Below are 20,325 nucleotides of genomic sequence, written 5' to 3'. Positions count from 1 at the left end.
CTTTTGCATAATACATCGTACATTATTCGCTTTTATATCTATTGTTTTCAATTTTGTTAACGGTTGTTTTGTGATATGAAATTGCTAGCTTCTTATTACTTTTATGCTTCACATGTGTTTCTTTGTTTCTTGATAGTTTACTTTCTTTCTTTCTTTTGTATTTTTTACATAGGCATCTACCTCGCTCGTCGGTTAAGAGATTCAATTTGTATCTGCTGACTCTTTTGTTGGATCTTCCACCTGGAGAGACTCCTGGATTTTTTAAGAATCTTTTGACCAGCTTAATTTTATCCTTACGACTTCATGACTTATTTGGAGATAAAAAAATTTTTTTAGGACGTTTTTCATCGGGGGATCGTCACACAATACATAGTTGTGAGATAATATGCTTCGCGTATGCGGTTTTATTGCGTCTTTTTTTTGACGAAGAGGTGAGCGTTGGCCTTCTTTCGGAAAATTTAGCTTACGGCCAGACATTATTAGTTTCTTAGTTTTCTAACTGTCTATGCGCTTTCGTCACATCTGTTGTTAGCGGTTTTAAATTTTTACGACCGTTATTATTGTACACAATGTCTATTTGTTTCTTATCGCGCTTGTCCTTGTTTAATCGCGCTCTGTTTATTATTTAAAATTTAATTTTGTTTATTTTCTAACGACTTCTTGAACATTGAAAAGAATCTTGAAAAGATCGAAACGTACGTATGTATTCTTTATATCTAACTGATTATTAATATATTATGTCTCTTACTTAGAGTCTTTTATTATTACTTTTATTTTCTTACGCTTTAACAACCTGCGCCACGGTCTTTTAGCCTTTCATTTTTATTGTGTATTGTTATCATCCGGACCGTATATTGCTTTTGTCTTCGTCGTTTTAAGTTGACGTTTAGTCAATTATTTCTAGTACGGTTTATTGTCGACTTTACCTATCGACTATGAGTCGACTTAAGGTCGACCATTTTCAGAAAATTAAAAGTCGCCTTTCAGCAAAGCGAAAAGTCGATTAAATTAGGCGTTTTCATTTAAATTAGGCATTTTCAAATACTCGGTTGATTTAATTTCATTATTCTTTAATTGTATTATATGTAACAATATTATATAATTAAAGTATAATAAAATCTACATGGAAAAGTTTATCCAATAGATATCTAATAAATGTCTAAATGTCTATATTAGATCCATATCCTCTATAGATAACTAGTAGATGTATATATATCATCCACATATCTACATTCACACACAAAAAATACGAACCACTAAATTTTAGCATAACTTTTTAATATCTTTCAATAATAATAAATCAGTGAAAAATCATCGTTTTAAGATGAAACAAAACTCAAATTAAAGCTTGAATATTTCTTTTAAAAAGCAAAAACACACATTTGAGTAACAAATAATATTTTACAAAAAATATTAAAATGGACGTTGAAGATAGACTTTGAGAAATGAGAAACAAATTTTTTTTAACTGGTACAAAAATTTTACAAAAATTTTTGTTTTCTGGTACAAAAATGTATGGGTTTTTCAAAAAGCTCACTTATTTCCTAATAAATTCATATTTTAATCAATTTTCTACGATCTTTTTTGGTAAAGTTATATATCTGTCTCTCTCTCTCTCTCTCTCTCTCTCTCTCTCTCTCTCTCTCTCATTTTGAGGAAAAATTTAAATCTGACCGTCTATCTCTATGTGAAGCATTTTGGATCGAGTTACACTTTAATTTCTTTTTTGAAAAAGTTTTCCATGATAATTTCTTTCTGAATTGGAGATTTTACCAGGAAAGTTGCATTTCATAACATTTTCTTCAAAACGGTATAATTTTATGAAAAGAGGTCGTAGAAAATTTATTAAAATATGGATTTGTTAAGAAGTAAATAAGCTTAAAAACATTTTTGCACCAAGGAGCCGATTTTCCTGAGCAATGCAGCAGTTTTAAAAAAATTTATTTTCTATTTCTCAAAGTCTATCTTCAGCATTCGTTATTTTGAAAAACATTTTTTGTAACTCAAATTTGTTTTTTTTTGTTTTTAAGAGGACTGTTTAATTTGAGCTTTTTTCATATCACTACGGTGATTTGTTGCCACTAAAAGATGTTAAAATATTCTGCTAAAATTTAGTAGCCCGTTTTTTTTTAGTGTGAGTATACAGGGCGATCCTGAAAAACGTTATGTCTTTAAAATGACGTATTCCTGACACCATTCTAAGACAATTTTTCCTTTACCGAAATTTGATTTGAAGCGTAGTTTTTGAATTATGAGCAAAAATAGTTAGTAAATCACGCGTCGGGTACAGAAGGCAGGCAGGAGCGGCGCGGCGTGCCGCGAGCGCGGGCGCAGCTGACCGCCCGACGGGTGATTATCACCGCATGAGTCGCTAACTATTTTATCTTATAACATAAAATTATGCTTTAAATAAAATTTTGGTAAAGAAGAAAATGTCTTAGAATTACGTCAGAAATACGTGTTCCTTAAAATAACGTTATTTTAATAATGAAAAGTTGTTCCGGATCGCCGGCCGTCCGACGTTGCAATCAGCTACACAATTGCTACACGCGATGTGTGTATGGCGGAGTGTGTGCGTAAGAGAGAGAGAGAAAGAGAGAGAGAGAGGGAGGGTAGGAGGGACAGACATTCATACACACGCACGCACTTTTTTCTCGCTCTCTTTCTCTCTTTTACGCAACACTCATACACTCTCTCATTCAGTCTCTCACTCACACTCGCTCGGTCACTCACTCACTCACTCACCTGCTTACTCACTTGCTCACTCACCTTGTAGCAGCGTAGCGAATCTTCATGCTATGTATTGTTGTTATCTGCTGCACGGTTATGATTGCTAGAGATGCGCGACACATCGAAATTTTTTCGATTATTAATCTCACACTCGATTGACACAATACAGATTACACGATAACGAGTTTACTGCTTATTCACTCACTATTGATTTATCGATACCAAAAATTACTTTCAAAGAAACGCGAATGCAAACAACACATGACTCGACGCGAAGCGACGGACCGCGGAGACTGCGCGACCACAAGAGTTATGTTGCCAGAAACGCGACACGCGACATCTAACAAACGACTTGCGCGTGGCGTGTGATTGACGCAAGATAAGACGAACGATCGGCTAAAACCTTCGCATTGCGAATGCGGTAGAAAACATGAAACGTATAATGACATACTTAAAAAATTAATTATTTATTATAAATAATAACTATTTCTAATTATAATAAATAATTATTATTTATTATAAAATTAATTATTTATTATAAATAATAACTATTTCTAATTATAGAAAACACATAGTTGTTTTTAAGAAAAAATATGGAATTGTTAATTGCAAATTACATATTTTTTCTTCAAAACAACTATGTGTTTTCTTTACACCAATTGATTCCTCTCATTATTTTGTACGTAAAAGTATTAAGGTAAGATAATCGAAAAATGAATATTTTACAAGATATTTTACGGTTTATGTAAAATTAAGAAATTATTTCAAGCCTCATAACTCAAAAAGTACTTAACGAAAAGGTACTTAATTATAGTGTTTTGAAAAGCTCTCGAGATAAGCGTAATGAGTGTGTAAGCGCGTGGCGAAGGCTCCTCCCCTCCCCAATCACCGCTTCGCCGCGCGCCGCCATTATGTTACAGTCAGACCGCCTTCGCCGTCGTGTGCTTCGAGCCACGCGCATTGGTCGATCTTCTTTAATTAATTTTTCGTTAATTATTGCGAATATCGCAAAATAGTATAGTAGCTTCCTTCTTAATTTGAGCCAATCTACCTTCACACTTCGGGACTGTCAAAATTTCCCTGCCACCCTGTATATATACACAGAACATTAAATGAATATCCATCCAAAAATAAATATCAATATATACGTAATAAAAAATGTATCTATATATAATAAATATCCACTGAATGTTGTACACATATTTACAAGATTTTGGTTTACATATCCTGCAGATATTTATGAAATCTCGAATTGCAGACATTTGTATATCTACAACATCTATAATAGCTATTTTTCATATATTCGTGGATATTCTTAAGCCTATGAAGAATGTCTAGTGGATATCTAATACCGGTTAATTATTTTCCGTTGGGAATTAAATCGATCAAGTTTTTGAGAAATGACATTAAAATAAAAATTTAGTAGTTGATGGACATGACAAATTTAGTAGTTGATGGACATGACATGATGGATGGACATTAAATTGACTGAAAATTGACTTATAATCGCCATAAAGTTGACTTTTAAATCGACTTATTAGCTGACTGACAGTCGACTATAGTCGAGTCATTTGTCGGCTGTTAGTCGACTTTAAGTTGACATTCAGTCTGACCTTGTAATCGACTTTAGACTTTCTCTGCCGACTGACAGTCAACTAACAGTCGATTTGGTGCTGTTTGGGATCCTTCATGGGCACTAAGGATATCCATGAATATACGAAAAACAGTCATTAGAGATGCTGTAGATATTCAAATGTCCGCAATTCGAAGTTTCTTAGACATCTACAGGATATCTAAACCAATATCCTGTAGATATCCGTACAACATTTAATGGATATTTATATAGATACATTTATTATTAATATAGATACATTTATTATTATGTATTGATATTTATCTTTGCATTAATATTTATTCTATCTTCTATGATACATATATGACGGAATTCGCCATAAAAAAAAATAAACCGTCTGCGGTTAATTTTTGGAGCTCTGGGACTCCTCTCACAAAAGATAGAAGAGATACGGCTATAACAGTCTTCGAGCTAATGCGCTCTTTTACCGATAAGCCATGACTCGTGGGACTAGTGCCGCTGTCTTAGATGGATCCCACTTTCAGGTTAGGCGTTTTTCTTTTCGCCACCTAGCGGCAAAGTGTGAAAATATATGAATATCCATTGGATATCTTTGGTAGCTACTTGGTGGATATACACTCACACTCAAAAAAACGGACTACTAAATTTTAGCAAAATATTTTAACATCTTTTAACGGCAACAAATCAGCAAAAAATCACCGTATTGATATAAAATAAAGCTCAAATTAAACAATCCTCTTAAAATATTTTTTGTAACTCAAATTTGTGTTTTTATTTAAAAAAAAATGTTCAGGCTTTAATTTGAGTTTGTTTCACCTTAATACGATGATTTTTCGCTGATTTATTGTTATTGAAAGATGTTAAAAAATTGTGCTAAAATTTAATGGCCCGTATTTTTTGTGTGTGAATATAAATATGTGGATAACATGTGTATATCTAGTGGATATTTCTGGTAACTTAGTGGACATAGATATGTGGATGTTATATATACATCTACTAGTTATTTATAGAGGATATGGATCTCATATAGATATTTAGGCATTTATTAGATATCTATTAGATAAATTTTTCCGTGTGGATATATGATATATATGTATGAAATTTTATATATAAATTGTGTTATATGTAATTATTAATATTAAATATTAATATTCTTATATATTATGTACATAAATTCTAAAAAATGAAATAATATTCTTCAATATATACTGCAAAATAAAATTTTTTATAGATTTATAAAATATTTCTTATTTAATTTATTTATTATTTATATTTATTTATTATTTATTATAATTTATTATAATTTATCATTTTTTTTAAATATTTAATAATTAAAAAAATAATATATAAATCAACTTATATATTATACATATATGCAACTTATATATATAAAACAACTTATATACATATAGTAATATACATATATATGTATATTACTTATATACATATATATGTAAATAATAAAAAATTTGCCTACCATTTTATTTACTGCATAGATTAAATTTGAGAAACAATGTAAGAAATAAATCTGACAAAATAAAACCAGAAAAAATATTACCATTCATTAATATATCAATTTAATTATAAAAAATATGTTATTTTAATTAGATTTATATAAAATATCTCTTATCTATACAATTATTAAAAAATAAATAAAGTTCCATAACTTAGAATAGGTTTCCAGTTCCGGAGAGATTGTGAGTGACAAGTGTGAGAGTGTGTGGTCATAGATTTGTGAGAGAATAGCGGTAGGAGGGAGAGGAGAGTAAGGGAGTTGGGTGCAGGGAGTAGGGGAGCAAGGGAGGTGTGGATACGAATAAAGGAGAGAGGAGGGAAGTGATGGTTAGGAAAATACAGGTGAGAAAGAGGAGGTTAGGAGACAGTGCAGCTCGTGGCGGCGGGCAATTAGCGAGAAGGCGCAGTGTCACTAGAATAGTGACTCCAGTAACGGCGGTAGCGGCGCTATCGCCATAGAGTATAGACGGGAGAGAAGATAAGATACTGAACAGGGAAGAGTTTTGATTTATAGGAAATGGAGAAGGAATGGGTGATGACGAAGAGGCAGAAAAGGGATTAGAGGGGATGGGAAAAAGACGGGGGGGGATGAGGGGAAGAGGAAGACAAGAAGACCGAGGAAGATAGAAGAGTTAGACAAAGAAAGGAGAGGAAGTACGGGGGGGGGGGTGTATGGAGGATTATTTTAAAAGGAAAAAGGAAGGGTCAGGAGAGGAGGACAGAAGGTGAAGAAAAATGGGCGCAAAAAAGGAGTAAAAAGACGGAGAGGGTGCAGGATGGTGTACGGGAAAGAAGAGTTAGATAAAATGATAGGTGAGATGGGGAATAAAATAATGGAGAGGCTTAGTGAGGAGCTGGGGAAGTTGAAGATATGGCAGAGGGAGAGGGAATGGAGAGAGGAGAAGAGAGAGATGGGATTAAACATAGAGAGCCTGGAAAAGAAAGTATTAGAGTTAGAGGCTAGAGTGGGAGGGGGGTAAAAGACGAAGGGGCAGCGGGGGAGAAGGGAGTTGGAGGGTACACGGGACTGGATGAGGCTGTGGTGGATAAGATGAAAGGCATAGGAAGGAAGCTGGAACTAAAGGAAAGGAAGGAAAGGAGGAATAATATTGTGATTCGTAGATTGGAGGGAGGGGAAGGAGAGACAAGAGGAAGAGTGGAAAAAGTGTTGGAGGAGATTGGGGCAAAAGTAGAGATAGAATGGATTAGAAAGGTTACAGGGAAGGAGGGGAGGGAAGGGGAGATGGTAGTGATGAGACTTGGAAGTAGGGAACAGAAGAGATAGGATGGAGAGAAAGAAAGGAAATGGAGAATAGGGGAAATTGTGAAGGAGGAAAGAAGGAAGGGCAATAGAGTATAGACCGGGTAAGGGAAGATTAGAATTAAAGAAGGTTGGTGGAGATAGGATGAGGAGGAGGGTAGACTTAAGAATTGGAAGTGAGAGATAAGAAGGGAAATCGTAGAGACGGGGGAAGGGGAGGGAGTCAGGGAAAGGGGAAGGGGTAGAGGGAGGAAGAGAGAAGTAACGGAGGAGAGAGAGAGATTCAAAAGAGAGGAAAAAAGGAAGGAGAGAAGAACGGGGAGGTGGAAAGTAAGAGAAAAAGAGGAAAGATGGAAAGTGGGCTTCTGGAATGTAGTGGGGGTTAAGAACAAGGAAAAAAGGTTCTGGGAAGAAGTCAAGAAATGGGAGGTAATAGTGATGGTGGGAACCTGGGTGGATGAGAAAAGTTGAGAAAGCGTAAAAAGAATTCCGCCAAAAGGGTATAGGTGGGAGAAACAGTTGGCAAAGAGGAAGAGTAAAAAAGGGAGGGTTAATCATAGGTGTTAAAGAGGAGAAGGGGGTGACGGTGATAACTGAAGTAGAAGAGAAGGAGGAAGGAGTGATGGCAGTAGAGATATGGGTGAGTGAGGAGAAATGGAGGATAGTCGGTGTTTATGCGAAGGGGGATATGGAGAGAAAGTTGGAAGTGATGAAGGAGTGATTGGAAGAGCAGGAGGAAGACAGGTGGACAATAATAGGGGGGATTTGAACGCGAAGACAGGGACGTTGGGGGAGGGAGAGGGGAGGACTGGAGGAGGAAACAGGAAGAAGGTCGAAAGACGGAAAGATAAATGGAGAGGAAAGGAAATTAGTAGGAGAGCTGGAGAAAGTTGGTGGGGAATTCTGAATGTGTCTATAGATGGGGATGAAGGAGAGTTCACGTATATGGGGGGAGAGAGGGGAATCGGTGATTGACTACGTGGTAGGACAGGTAAAAGTGAGAGAAAGGATGGTAAAGATGGAAATGGGGAACTGTGTGGAGTCGGATCATCACCCGTTGATAATATCGCTGGAGAGGAGAGAGGAGAGGGCAAACAAAAGAAAGAGGGAAAGGGAAGAGGAAAGAGGGACAGAAAATGGACAGAAAGGGGAGAAGAAAGGATTAGAGATAGAATGAAATGGGACATCAGAGATGATAAAGGTGTAGATGAGGAGCTGGAGATAAAGGTAGATCGGGTAGATGTAGAGTTAAAGGAGGGAGCAAGAAAAAGCGGAGGGAGGAAAAGGAGAGATTGGTGAGATGAGGAGTGCGAGAAAAAAGGAAAGAGGCGAGGAGAAACTTAAGGGAATGGAGTAGGAAAGGGGGTCAGGGTGAGAGGGAAAGTGAGAGCGGAATATAAGCTGCTGTGCAAGAGAAGAGAAAAATGAGAGATGGATAAAGGAGGCTCAAGGGACAAAGACGAAAGGGGAGGTGTGGAGGATAGTGAACAGGGAAAGGAAAAGATGGAAGAGGGTGAATAAGAGGATAGAGGTAAAGGAATGGAGGGAGCACTTTATGACGTTACTGGGAGGGGTGGAAGGTAGAGTGTTGAGAAAAGGGGGGAAAGGAGACTGGAGAATGGGGAGCAAGAGTTGGGGAGGAGTGAGGTAAAGAATATTGTGAAGAAGTTAAAGAAAGGGAAGGCGGCGGAGGAGGATGGCGTGCCAAATGAGGTATGGAAATATGTATGTGGGGGAAAGAATGGAGGAATGGGTGTGGAGTTTCTGTAGCAGGGTATGGAGAGGGGAGGCCGGAACAGTGGAGGGACGGAATAGTGCCTTTGGTGAAAAAGGGGGTGGCGGATAGGGTAGAGAACTACAGAGGAGTGACGCTAATGTCAACGCTGTACAAGGTGTATACTGATATCCTAACGGAGAGGTTGAAGAAGGAGATAGAGGAAAAAGGCATGGTCCCATCGAGTCAAACAGGATTCAGAAAGGGGATGAGGGTTATAGATAACATTTGTTTTAAATTTTTTGGTGAATAGGCAATTAAAAAGGAAGGGGGGATTGGTGGTAGCAACGTTTGTGGATTTGAAAGTGGCGTTTGACTCGATGAGCAGGAAGGTTATGATGGAGGCATTAAGGGGGAGAGGGGTTAGAGAAGGGCTGAGGAATAAGATTGAGGAGATTTAGGAGGGAAACGAAAAGCAAGGTGAGGATGGAGGAGAGGGGATTAGGGAGATTTTCTGGACAGCAAGATGGTTGAGGCAGCGATGTCCGATGAGTCCGTGCCTATTCAACCTGATGCTGGCAGAGATGATGTGGAAGAGATGTTGAGAAGGAGAGACTCTGGGGAGGAGTGAAACTGGGAGAGGAGAAAGTATATTGCTTGGCGTATGCGGACGATATGGTGCTGTTAGCTGAGAAGAAAGAGGGGATAGTTCATATGCTGGGAAAGTTAGAAGGGTATCTAGATAAGAAAAAGTTGGAAATCAATATGGGAAAAACTAAGGTGATGAGGTTTAAGAAAAGAGGGAGAGGATGAAGGAGGTGGAAGATGGAAAGGGAAGAGGATAGAAGAGGTGAAGGAATTCACTTATTTAGGATACAAATTGCAGAGAAACGGGGGACAAGAGGCGCATGTGAAAGACAAAGTCAAGAAGACGGAGGCGGTGATAAGGCAGGTATGGGGGATAGGCAAATGGAGGTTCACGGGAGAGTGGGAGAAAAGAATTTGGCTATGCAAGAAGTTGGTGGGAACGGTGATGGAGTTCGGTGTAGAAGTATACGGGTGGAGAGAGGGGAGGGAGGTAGAGGTAATGCAAGAAAGGTGGATCAGATGGACGCTAGGAGTGGATTGGTGTACGCCAGGATACTAGGTGAGGGAGAAATTGGTAAGGACATATTCAGAGTAAGGGCAGGGAGAAGAGCGGTGGGGTTTGAAAAGAAATTGGAAAAGGGGAGAGGTGGAATTCTAGCGAGGAAGTGTCTCGAGGAATTGAGAAAGGGGATAAGTGAGAGAGGGAGGTTATCAGGCTGGGAGGAGGAGAGAAAGAAATTCTCTGAGGCCAGGGGAAAAGAAGTAGTGGAGATGAAGGAAAGAAGAAGAAGAAGAGAGGAAGTGTATGAAAGGTGGGAGCAGCGGGACAGCGAATTGCAAAAGGAAGGAAAGGAGGAAAGGTAAGAAAGAATTAGGGGGCCGAAGTACAATAGATGGTATGGAGAGATAAAAGAGGAGGGGGTGCCTGCTTATCTAAGGAAGGGGTGGGGGGAAAGTAGATGGAGAAGGGTAATGAGGTTTAGAATGAATAGTGAAATGAGAGGGGCGAGGTATTGGGAAACAGAGGAGAGGAGAGTGTGTAAGTTGTGTGGGGAAGGTGAGGAGATATGGGAACATGTGCTGGGGGACTGTATGGGGGAAGAGGAGGGTGGGAACTGGTGGCAGAGTTTGAGGGAGATTTTAGGGCAGGAAGGGGAGGGAGAACGGTGGTTGAGGGAGTTAGAGGGAAAAAGAGAAAAGAAAGAGGTGGGTAGGACAGGGAGGGGAGGAAGTGGGAGGGAGAGTGGAAGAGTGTGAGTAGAGTATGGTGAGTGTGTTTGGAACCGAAAGTCGAGGCGTTTGTTAGGAGGTAGCTTTCTCTCTCTCTTTCAGTTTAGTTAGTCTAGTATGTAAGATAGATGTAAGCGAGTAGAAGTAAGCGTTGTGTGCATTAGTTGTAAATCATTCTAATCCAGCATAATTATATATCTGTTTTGTAAGAGGTTTGGGTACGCTCCTCTGAAAAGCGCCTTCAATCCCTGAGGGGCAGAATAAATTTATCTATCTATCTATCTATCTAACTTAAAAATAATATCTCATTTATTTTATATTCTTTAAATTGTATTTTATACATTTATGTGAATTGTTCTTATAAAAAGAAATACTTTTTTACAGACTTAAGTACATACAAATGAATGTTTATCTTTAATTTTATGTCTTAATATCAGTATTAGAAACGCAAAGCAAACAAAATATTTTCTATCTTATAATGGAAAGCAATAAAATACAATACTTAATATAAGAGATAACACAAGAAACAATAAAAAGTAACTTAAATGATATATATCTATACATTATATACAAAGATATATATGCACTATATACAAATATATAATATATATATATTATCTTTTTTGTGTATTATTATATATTATTCTTGTAAAAATAATATTTGTTTACTTAGTTTATGACACTTTCTAATTGGTTTTAATATTTCATCTTGATAGGATTTTGAAAAAGAATGTAATCGCACTGTTATATATTTATTACATATTGTTATTATTAGTTGGATTTTATGAGGCATTTCTAATAAGTTTACATCTTCACATTGTAAGGTAGGAAATATTTTTTTATCAAAAATAAGGATGTTTTTTGCTTTATTAATTACTTTTTTACCTATTTCATTTATATTTAATTGAGAGAAATAATCTGTTATAATTTGTAATTGCTTTTCAGTTTCTTTACATATATAAAATATTGATATACAGGGTGGCCCATTTTAATCCATCCAGTCGAATATCTCGAAAACCAAGCCTGGGAGAGAAAAATGTTTCAGACAAAAGTTGTTTGGTTTCGAGGGGGCCATAAGATGGTATCATTGGTTTGACCTTGAAGAGTTATTTGAAGGTCACATGAAGGTCACCTTCAATTTCTTAAATGGAACCTACTATTTGTCATTGCATATTCTTGTAGCTTATCTCGAGAGCTTTCCAAAACACTATAATTAAGTACCTTTTCGTTAAGTACTTTTTGAGTTATGAGGCGTGAAATAATTTCTTAATTTTACATAAACCGTAAAATATCTTGTAAAATATTCATTTTTCGATTATCTTACCTTAATACTTTTACGTACAAAATAATGAGAGGAATCAATTGGTGTAAAGAAAACACATAGTTGTTTTTAAGAAAAAATATGGAATTGTTAATTGTAAATTACATATTTTTTCTTCAAAACAACTATGTGTTTTCTTTACACCAATTGATTCCTCTCATTATTTTGTACGTAAAAGTATTAAGGTAAGATAATCGAAAAATAAATATTTTACAAGATATTTTACGGTTTATGTAAAATTAAGAAATTATTTCAAGCCTTATAACTCAAAAAATACTTAACGAAAAGGTACTTAATTATAGTATTTTGGAAAGCTCTCGAGATATGCTACAAGAATATGCAATGACAAATAGTAGGTTCCATTTAAGAAATTGAAGGTGACCTTCATGTGACCTTCAAATAACTCTTCAAGGTCAAACCAATGGTACCATCTCATGGCCCCCTCGAAACCAAACAACTTTTGTCTGAAACATTTTTCTCTCTTGGGCTTGGTTTTCGAGATATTCGACTGGATGGATTAAAATGGGCCACCCTGTATATTTAATTGAGAGAAATAATCTGTTATAATTTGTAATTGCTTTTTAGTTTCTTTACATATATAAAATACTGATAAGGAAAGTTTGAGCAATCCACCATTATTGCAAAATTTAAAAAATGCAGAAAATGTTTCTTTATGAGCGTAATTACGCTCATTATTAAAAGCAATATTTCTTAAATTTAAAGCACAGGACAATTAATATATTTTAATTGTTTAACAATATATCCACTAATATAATAAATTATATAATCAGTGACAATTTCATTCTTTTCCAATGGTATTTCATAAAATATATTGTCATATTTATCTTCATTTTCAATATTGTCATTTTCAATAAGTCATTAAAAATATTGTTCTGTTTTTTTTCTTCCACATTAAAGGAAATATAGATGTGACATATTCCATCTCAAACTCAAAACAATTTAAATTTATTGAACTTTTTATGTCAGTATGTAATAAAATTTGTCTTATTGCATATTTAAATTGTTGACAAGTTGGATTGTTATTAAAATCATGTCGTCCGTGAATTTTAGAAAACAATATTTCTATATGATCTTGTGAAAATTTATAACTTAAAATATATTTAAAGAATTCGTTATTTTTAAAAATTTCTGTTGCAATGTCCAAAATTAATTGAGCAGCAATTATCATACCATAAATAAATGTTTTCGTGCAGTACGATGTAATAATCGATTTATCAATCGTTTTTAAAGAAAATAAATATTTTGTTGTGTCATTAACTATTTGTCTTAAGTGTTCTATATTTTTCGGAAAAATGGGTGTCTTAAAACCTTTTCCAAACGGACTTCTAGAATTTAACATGTCAAATAGGCGATCTATTGTTCTCAAAAATTTAACTGTCGCAGAACTACCCTGAAAATCTTCCAAGCCTTCAGCTTCTAAAAATTCTATAGCATTAGCAACCGATGAACTCAAAACGTGTGCGGCATACTTTACTTTCATTTTATTTTATTTCCAGTGTATGCATTGGGAAGATAGACGATTTTTTAATTTAAAAGTGAGTCGTTTTTGTAAAGCGTGCAATTTCACAATATAATCCCATTTAATAGAACCTTCCTCAGTTTTAAATTCTTTGTAATCTGTTAACGCATTTCTGGCTAATATAATCATATGACATGGGTCCAATATAATTTTAATGTTTCTATTTTCATTAAAAGGACGTGGAAAAAAATTTTTAATTTGCCTGTAATCTTCAGTAAATATTTCTGCTCCAAGAGAGCATATTCATTGCACTACAGTTGGCTGCATCGCCATCAAATGTTAAGCTATGTACACGTAAATTATATTGATAACAAAGATTTAATGCACTTTTTATTAATTCACATAATACTGTCGAAAATACTTTATTTACTAAAAAATGCAATTGGCCATTTCCATGCTCCTTTTATAGAAACTAATAGAAACACCAAAGCTTCCTTTGCTTCTATATCGATATTTTCAAAAGTTATGGAATTACCATAATCACAAAATCCAAGGTATTTGTGTTCCTCTTTACTCCATATAATTTGTTACCTAATTGCCATACTATCAAATATAAGGGTACAATCCTTTTCATCTAATTTGCTAAGACCTTTTAATGCTTTTAATTGAAATCCAGGTTCTACATTTACATTAGACATCCAGTTTCGTAAAGATGATGAATGTGGCAATTTAAAAACTGATCTAAAGAGATACAAAATTATTATACAAAATATAATACAAAAACAATATTATAATATAAAATATTAGTCAAATATTGTATTTGCATGTTTAATACATCATAAGTATATAATTTATATACGGAAGTATTGCAAGTATTTTATGAGGAAATAGATTTTAAATAGGAATAAGAATAGTGTATAATAACCATATAATGTTCTTTTTTTAGTGCATACATATATAAATTACTATAAAAAACCATGCAAATATTTATATACAATCAGTTCATGCATTAATAAGCATACTCAAATAATAATTGTCTATTATTAATTAAAGCAAGCGAAAAAACATGCATATTTCATATATTTCATATAATCAAAACACTGCAAATGCATTTTTTGTTAATATGCTTAATATTTTTATTAATATGCTTTTTAATATTCCGATTTTATAGAATATAAAAAACAATTTAAATTATTATCTTATAATAAATATTTAAGACAAATATTAGTTAATCATACAAATTATTACCTTAGATAACAAATTGTAAATTTTTTAATGTATAAAAGTATACATAGTTTGAGAAAAAGGAAATAGAAGGATATATTAACCTGCAATACTCATAGGCTTTGGGAGAATGTAGTGTAAGATTAATGCAAATCTTTTTACATCTTCGCAATAACATTGTTTATTTTTATTTTGATTTTGTAAATATCAGATATATTCCCACACAGCACATGATATCATTCGAATATTCTATACTTATACTGTAAATATACGTTACAGATGTAATATACTGAGAATAATCCCATAACATCTCTTGTTGTATATTATTTTTCATATATTCTCAGAATATACTTTGTATATCTCGTATTAGTATATTCTTTCTCATATATTTTCAGGATATTCTATAATATTGCATGTGTTTCCTTATTTTGCCGCTACGCGCGCCACTAAACTCGTACTTAATTTTTAGTGAAATGGACATAAAGGACTGGTACTAACATGAGTTCCAAAGTTTCTTCTTTTTTCTTTATAGTCAGTTTAATAAACTGACTTAATTTAAAATTTTTCATTTGTTTAGTAGTTTAATTGTTCTGGATTCCTTGTTGGGATTCAGAATATTAAAAAGATTATTTGAAATTAAAATGAGAAATAGTGTGTGCGTTTACTGCATTTATAAAAGTATTTCTATTACATATATGAATTATACTACAAGATATTCTCAGTATTTGCTATTAACCAAAATAGGCGGACATTAGAGCATTCTTAGTATATACTTAGTATATCATAGTATGTATCTCGAGTGTTCTGGGAATATATGCATTGTACTTTTGCGATATTCTTCGAACATTCTCAGTATCTACATGTGCTGTTAGGGTTATCAATATCAGAATTTAAAATGTTATAAGTTGATGAGATATATTATCAATATCAGAATTTAAAATGTCATAAGTTTCTGTTGATATGATTATGACGTGCTTTATGGTCAAATTATTTGTACGTGAGAGATTTACTAAATGAAATTCCTTTATTCTCTTCCAGAGCAATACACAAGATACAAAAAGAATAATCCAAGAAGAAGTATTGCATACACACACACTGTTGCCAACTCTAGTACCAAAAACGTGCGCTCCCTGGCGCTAATGCGCGTTTTCATGAAATTCTCTAGCGCTACTGCGCGCGCTCTTCGAAAGAGGGGTATCATTGTCCTTGACAGTTTCATTATATTCAGTTTCATTTATTACTTTTGAATTTTTTAATTCGTTTATTAGACTATCAATTTTTGCTTGCTTCCGATTACTTTTTTTATTAAGTTGGATTTTCTTTCTTTATAAATTTATCTTCTTTTTCTCCTCTCTTATTATAGTTTTAAATAGGTTTGCTTGCTCGTATAATTTCATAATTTTGAGTTAAATTATTAATTATTTCAGTTAATTCCTTATTTTTATTTTCTAATTTATGATTTTTTATTATCATTTTTTCTAACATTTCATCAGCGTTACGCTTTTGTGCTTGTGATTCTATCAAATCGAAAATCAAAACAAAAATTAAATTATATTGTAAACAAATCTGATTTTTTAATTTAATGTATTATATTTTATTATTGACTTTTGTGGTTGTAACATTTTTTTTATACTGTCTGTAGATTCTATAACTTTTTGTGTAGTATCTGTAGCTTCTGCTATTTCTGCTGCAGTTTCTGTTAAGGAAATTTTTTCTTCGCTATCTGCATTTGTATCTATTAAATTTATAATCAAATAAATAATAATTAATAATAATAATAATAGTAATAAATATATTAATATATTTATTATTATTAATTATATTATTAATAATTAAAAATAATACTTTATGATTATACAGGGTGACCCATTTTAACTTAGGCAGCCAAATAACTCGAAAAATAAGCAAGATAGAGAAAAATGTTTTAGACAAAAGTTGTATGGTTTCGAGGGGGCCATAAGATGGTATCATTGGTTTGACCTTGAAGAGTCATTTGAAGGTCACGTGAAGGTCACTTCAATTTTTTTAAATGGAACATCCTATATATTTTTGTACATTCTTGTAGCTCATCTCGAGAGCTTTCCAAAACACTATAATTAAGTACATTTTCGTTAAGTACTTTTTGAGTTATAAGGCTTGAAATAATTTCTTAATTTTACATAAACCGTAAAATATCTTGTAAAATATTCATTTTTCGATTACCTTACCTTAATAGTTTTATGTACAAAATAATGAGAGGAATCAATTGGTGTAAAGAAAACACATAGTTGTTTCGAAGAAAAAATATGTAATTTGCAATTAACAATTCCATATTTTTTCTTAAAAACAACTATGTGTTTTCTTTACACCAATTGATTCCTCTCATTATTTTGTACATAAAAGTATTAAGGTAAGATAATCGAAAAATGAATATTTTACAAGATATTTTACGGTTTATGTAAAATTAAGAAATTATTTCAAGCATCATAACTCAAAAAGTACTTAACGGAAAGGTGCTTAATTATAGTGTTTTGGAAAGCTCTCGAAATAAGCTACAAGAATGTACAAAAATATATAGGGTATTCCATTTAAAAAAATTGAAGTGACCTTCACGTGACCTTCAAATGACTCTTCAAGGTCAAACCAATGATACCATCTTATGGCCCCCTCGAAACCATACAACTTTTGTCTAAAACATTTTTCTCTATCTTGCTTATTTTTCGAGTTATTTGGCTGCCTAAGTTAAAATGGGTCACCCTGTATAATTAATATTAATTATATAAATTATTATTATTAATTATATATAATTTATATAATTATTTATAATTATTCATTTATTATTTATTATTATAATTTATACTATTATTTATATAATTATTTATTCATAATTTATATTATTATTTACTTGTATTTTTGTATACTTGTATATACTTATTTACTTGTATTTCAACATTTTGATGAGATAAATTCTGACTAGGTATAACATCTTGTTTTAATCTGATTCTTTGTTTGGTGATAGAAAAATCATAATTTTTAAAATGTTTCTGACAGATACGACTTGATGTTGTCAGTATCCAATTTGATTTATTAACCACTGCTATTCATTGTACCAGAATTTTTGGTATAGTTAAAAGAAATCTAAAATATTTAAAATTAACATTAAAATTTCAAATTATTTTGAACAATCAAAAGAGGCAGCATCACAAGGATAATCATACTATCTATTTCTATTAATTATTGAATATTATTTGTATTAATTATTAAATATTATTTGTATTAATTATTAGATATTTGTATTAGTTATTATTAATAATTAATAATGATAATAATAATCCCATACGGCACAGAAAATTGGAACAATATTGCGGGAATATTGTAATCTTATTGCAATGTTATAACAATATTAATAATATTGCTGCAATATTCTGTGCTGTGTATGGGATTAATAATAATAATTAATTTATAATAATTTATAATATTAATCTATAAATTCATAATTTGTATAATTATTTATTTATTATTATAAATTATTATTATAATTATTATTATTTTTAATTATATAATTATTTTAATAATTAATAATTAATAATATAATTATTTTAATAATATAATAATAATTATTATTTTAATTATTATTACTATCAACTAGTATTCAAGGTAACTTACTTAAAAAAAGAAATTTTATTCTTTTCTTTTTCATTAATTGTGCTTTGGCACTCAATAATTGCACATTTGTATCCCATTTTTTTTCGTATTTTTTGCGGGTGTCACAAAATCATAAGAAAAAAGATTACGATTTAAATACAAAATAAATGAAAATTGATATTTTATTTTGGCGCATGCGCAGAAAAGATCACATTAGTACATAAAATACGAGGACACTTTATATAAGCAAAATTTAGGGAGTTAGCAGTCTAGTAATATATAGTCTGTGGTATTGTTACGACGTCAAAAACTAGTATAAAAAACTGTAATTTTCTAATTTTCTTTAGTTTTTAACAAAAAGTTAATAGATTCAGGGTATATTACTATAAAAGTATTTATTATTCCGTACGATCTATAAAAAAATTTCGATTTTCAAAAAAAATAATCATTTTTATCGGTAAAACAGGACCTTTTCATAATGTATATTATTGTAATAACGTTATTGCTCTTATATGCTTACACATGTTTATTTTGATGTAAACCAAACATAAATATCTTATATAATAACAGAAATATCTTATATCTTATGTAAATTAAAAAAAAATATTTTTATATCTCAAATTAGATAAAAATTAAATATCTTAATTTTAAATTTTTTTTTTAATTAATTTTAGAGTGTAACTTTAATAATACTTAATATGTACTTCATGTCTTTTTAAAATACTTAAGATAAATATTGAGTATTATTTTTTATTGATAAAAATTTTATCGATTATTTATAATTATTTGCTACAAAATTTTATTAAATTTTAATTTTAATATATTGTAAGAACTAAATCTTTTTTGGTATAATACAATAATTTCACAACATTTCAAAGATTTTTATTATGCATTACATCGAAAAGTAATATAGAAAAAATTCAATATATATCAACACATTAAAAAATTACTAAATATAAGAATAATATTAGAATGTATTCTAAATTCATTATAATTTAAAATTTTTCGTATAATTTTTGCATTTTTAAATTTAATCTGAAGAGCGCATAATTTAATCTTAAAAGATTAATTTTAAAAGATTCATAATTTCATTAACTGATTTCGTCAATGTGTTCCATTAACCAGTTCACTGGTAATGACCCATATATGTGGCCAAAAAAAAATGTCACAACTGGTAATGGCCCATATATGTCCACTATGAATAACTTTAGTAATTTTCAACGGATTTGCATGAAACTTGATACACCCACATTTTTCGGGTCGCTGATGATAAATTTGGGATCAAAATTTTAAAATTCAAAATGGCGGATTTAGTATGGTGAATTGATTTTGTTATTCTATTATTATATTTGTTATTCTATTAGAGAAGATTCAAATTCCATGAAATATTCATGTTTTTCGGTTTACTTATAATGAATTCAAAGTCGAAATTGCAAAATCTAAAATGGCGGACTAAATGACTAACGGTATTCTATTATGGATACTCTTACCTCCGTTATTAGCCATATTGGATCTGCCAATTTAAATTTTGCAATTTTGTCTATAGATTCATCATAAGAAACTCGAAAAACGCGAACATATCGAATTTGATTCTCTCCATAATGAAATAACAAAATTAGTCCGCCATATTGGATTCGCCATTTTGAATTTTGAAATTTCGACCCTTGATTCGTCACCAGCGACGCAAAAAACCCCTTATAGATAAACTTTCATGTAAAATACGAATTTATTTGCTTTCACCAGTTTTGGCACAAAACGTTGATTTCGGGTGTACCAGGTTAACTGGTTAAACTTCAATTAAATATTTAGAGGGAAGTAATGTATTTTAAATAAAATACATTAAAACAAATTTAAAAACAAATTAATGTGCTTCGTAAGTTCATCATTAATTTTTATAAATATTAAAAATTTGTAGTATTTCAAAATTCATAGTATTTAAATATATTTTGTTAAATGGAAATTTTGATGTATATTAAAATTAATAGTTATTTTTATTTATATTTAGTGAATTCATTGTAATTTTAAGAATATTTTCATCAAGGAT

General features: G+C 31.8%; 1 protein-coding gene across 1 annotated transcript in view; it reads left to right on the top strand.

The window, feature by feature from the left end:
• Positions 1–20,325, top strand: part of LOC145968271 (uncharacterized) — a 91,715-nt gene that overhangs the window by 12,126 nt on the left and 59,264 nt on the right. The window lies entirely within an intron of this gene.

Source organism: Camponotus vicinus, unplaced genomic scaffold (assembly GCF_025532165.1).
Source record: "Camponotus vicinus isolate PSW18456_S1 unplaced genomic scaffold, iyCamVici1.0 SCAF_3, whole genome shotgun sequence".
NCBI lineage: Eukaryota > Metazoa > Arthropoda > Insecta > Hymenoptera > Formicidae > Camponotus > Camponotus vicinus.
The sequence above is the reverse complement of the archived record's forward strand: the minus strand, read 5'-3'. Positions and strand labels throughout refer to the sequence as shown.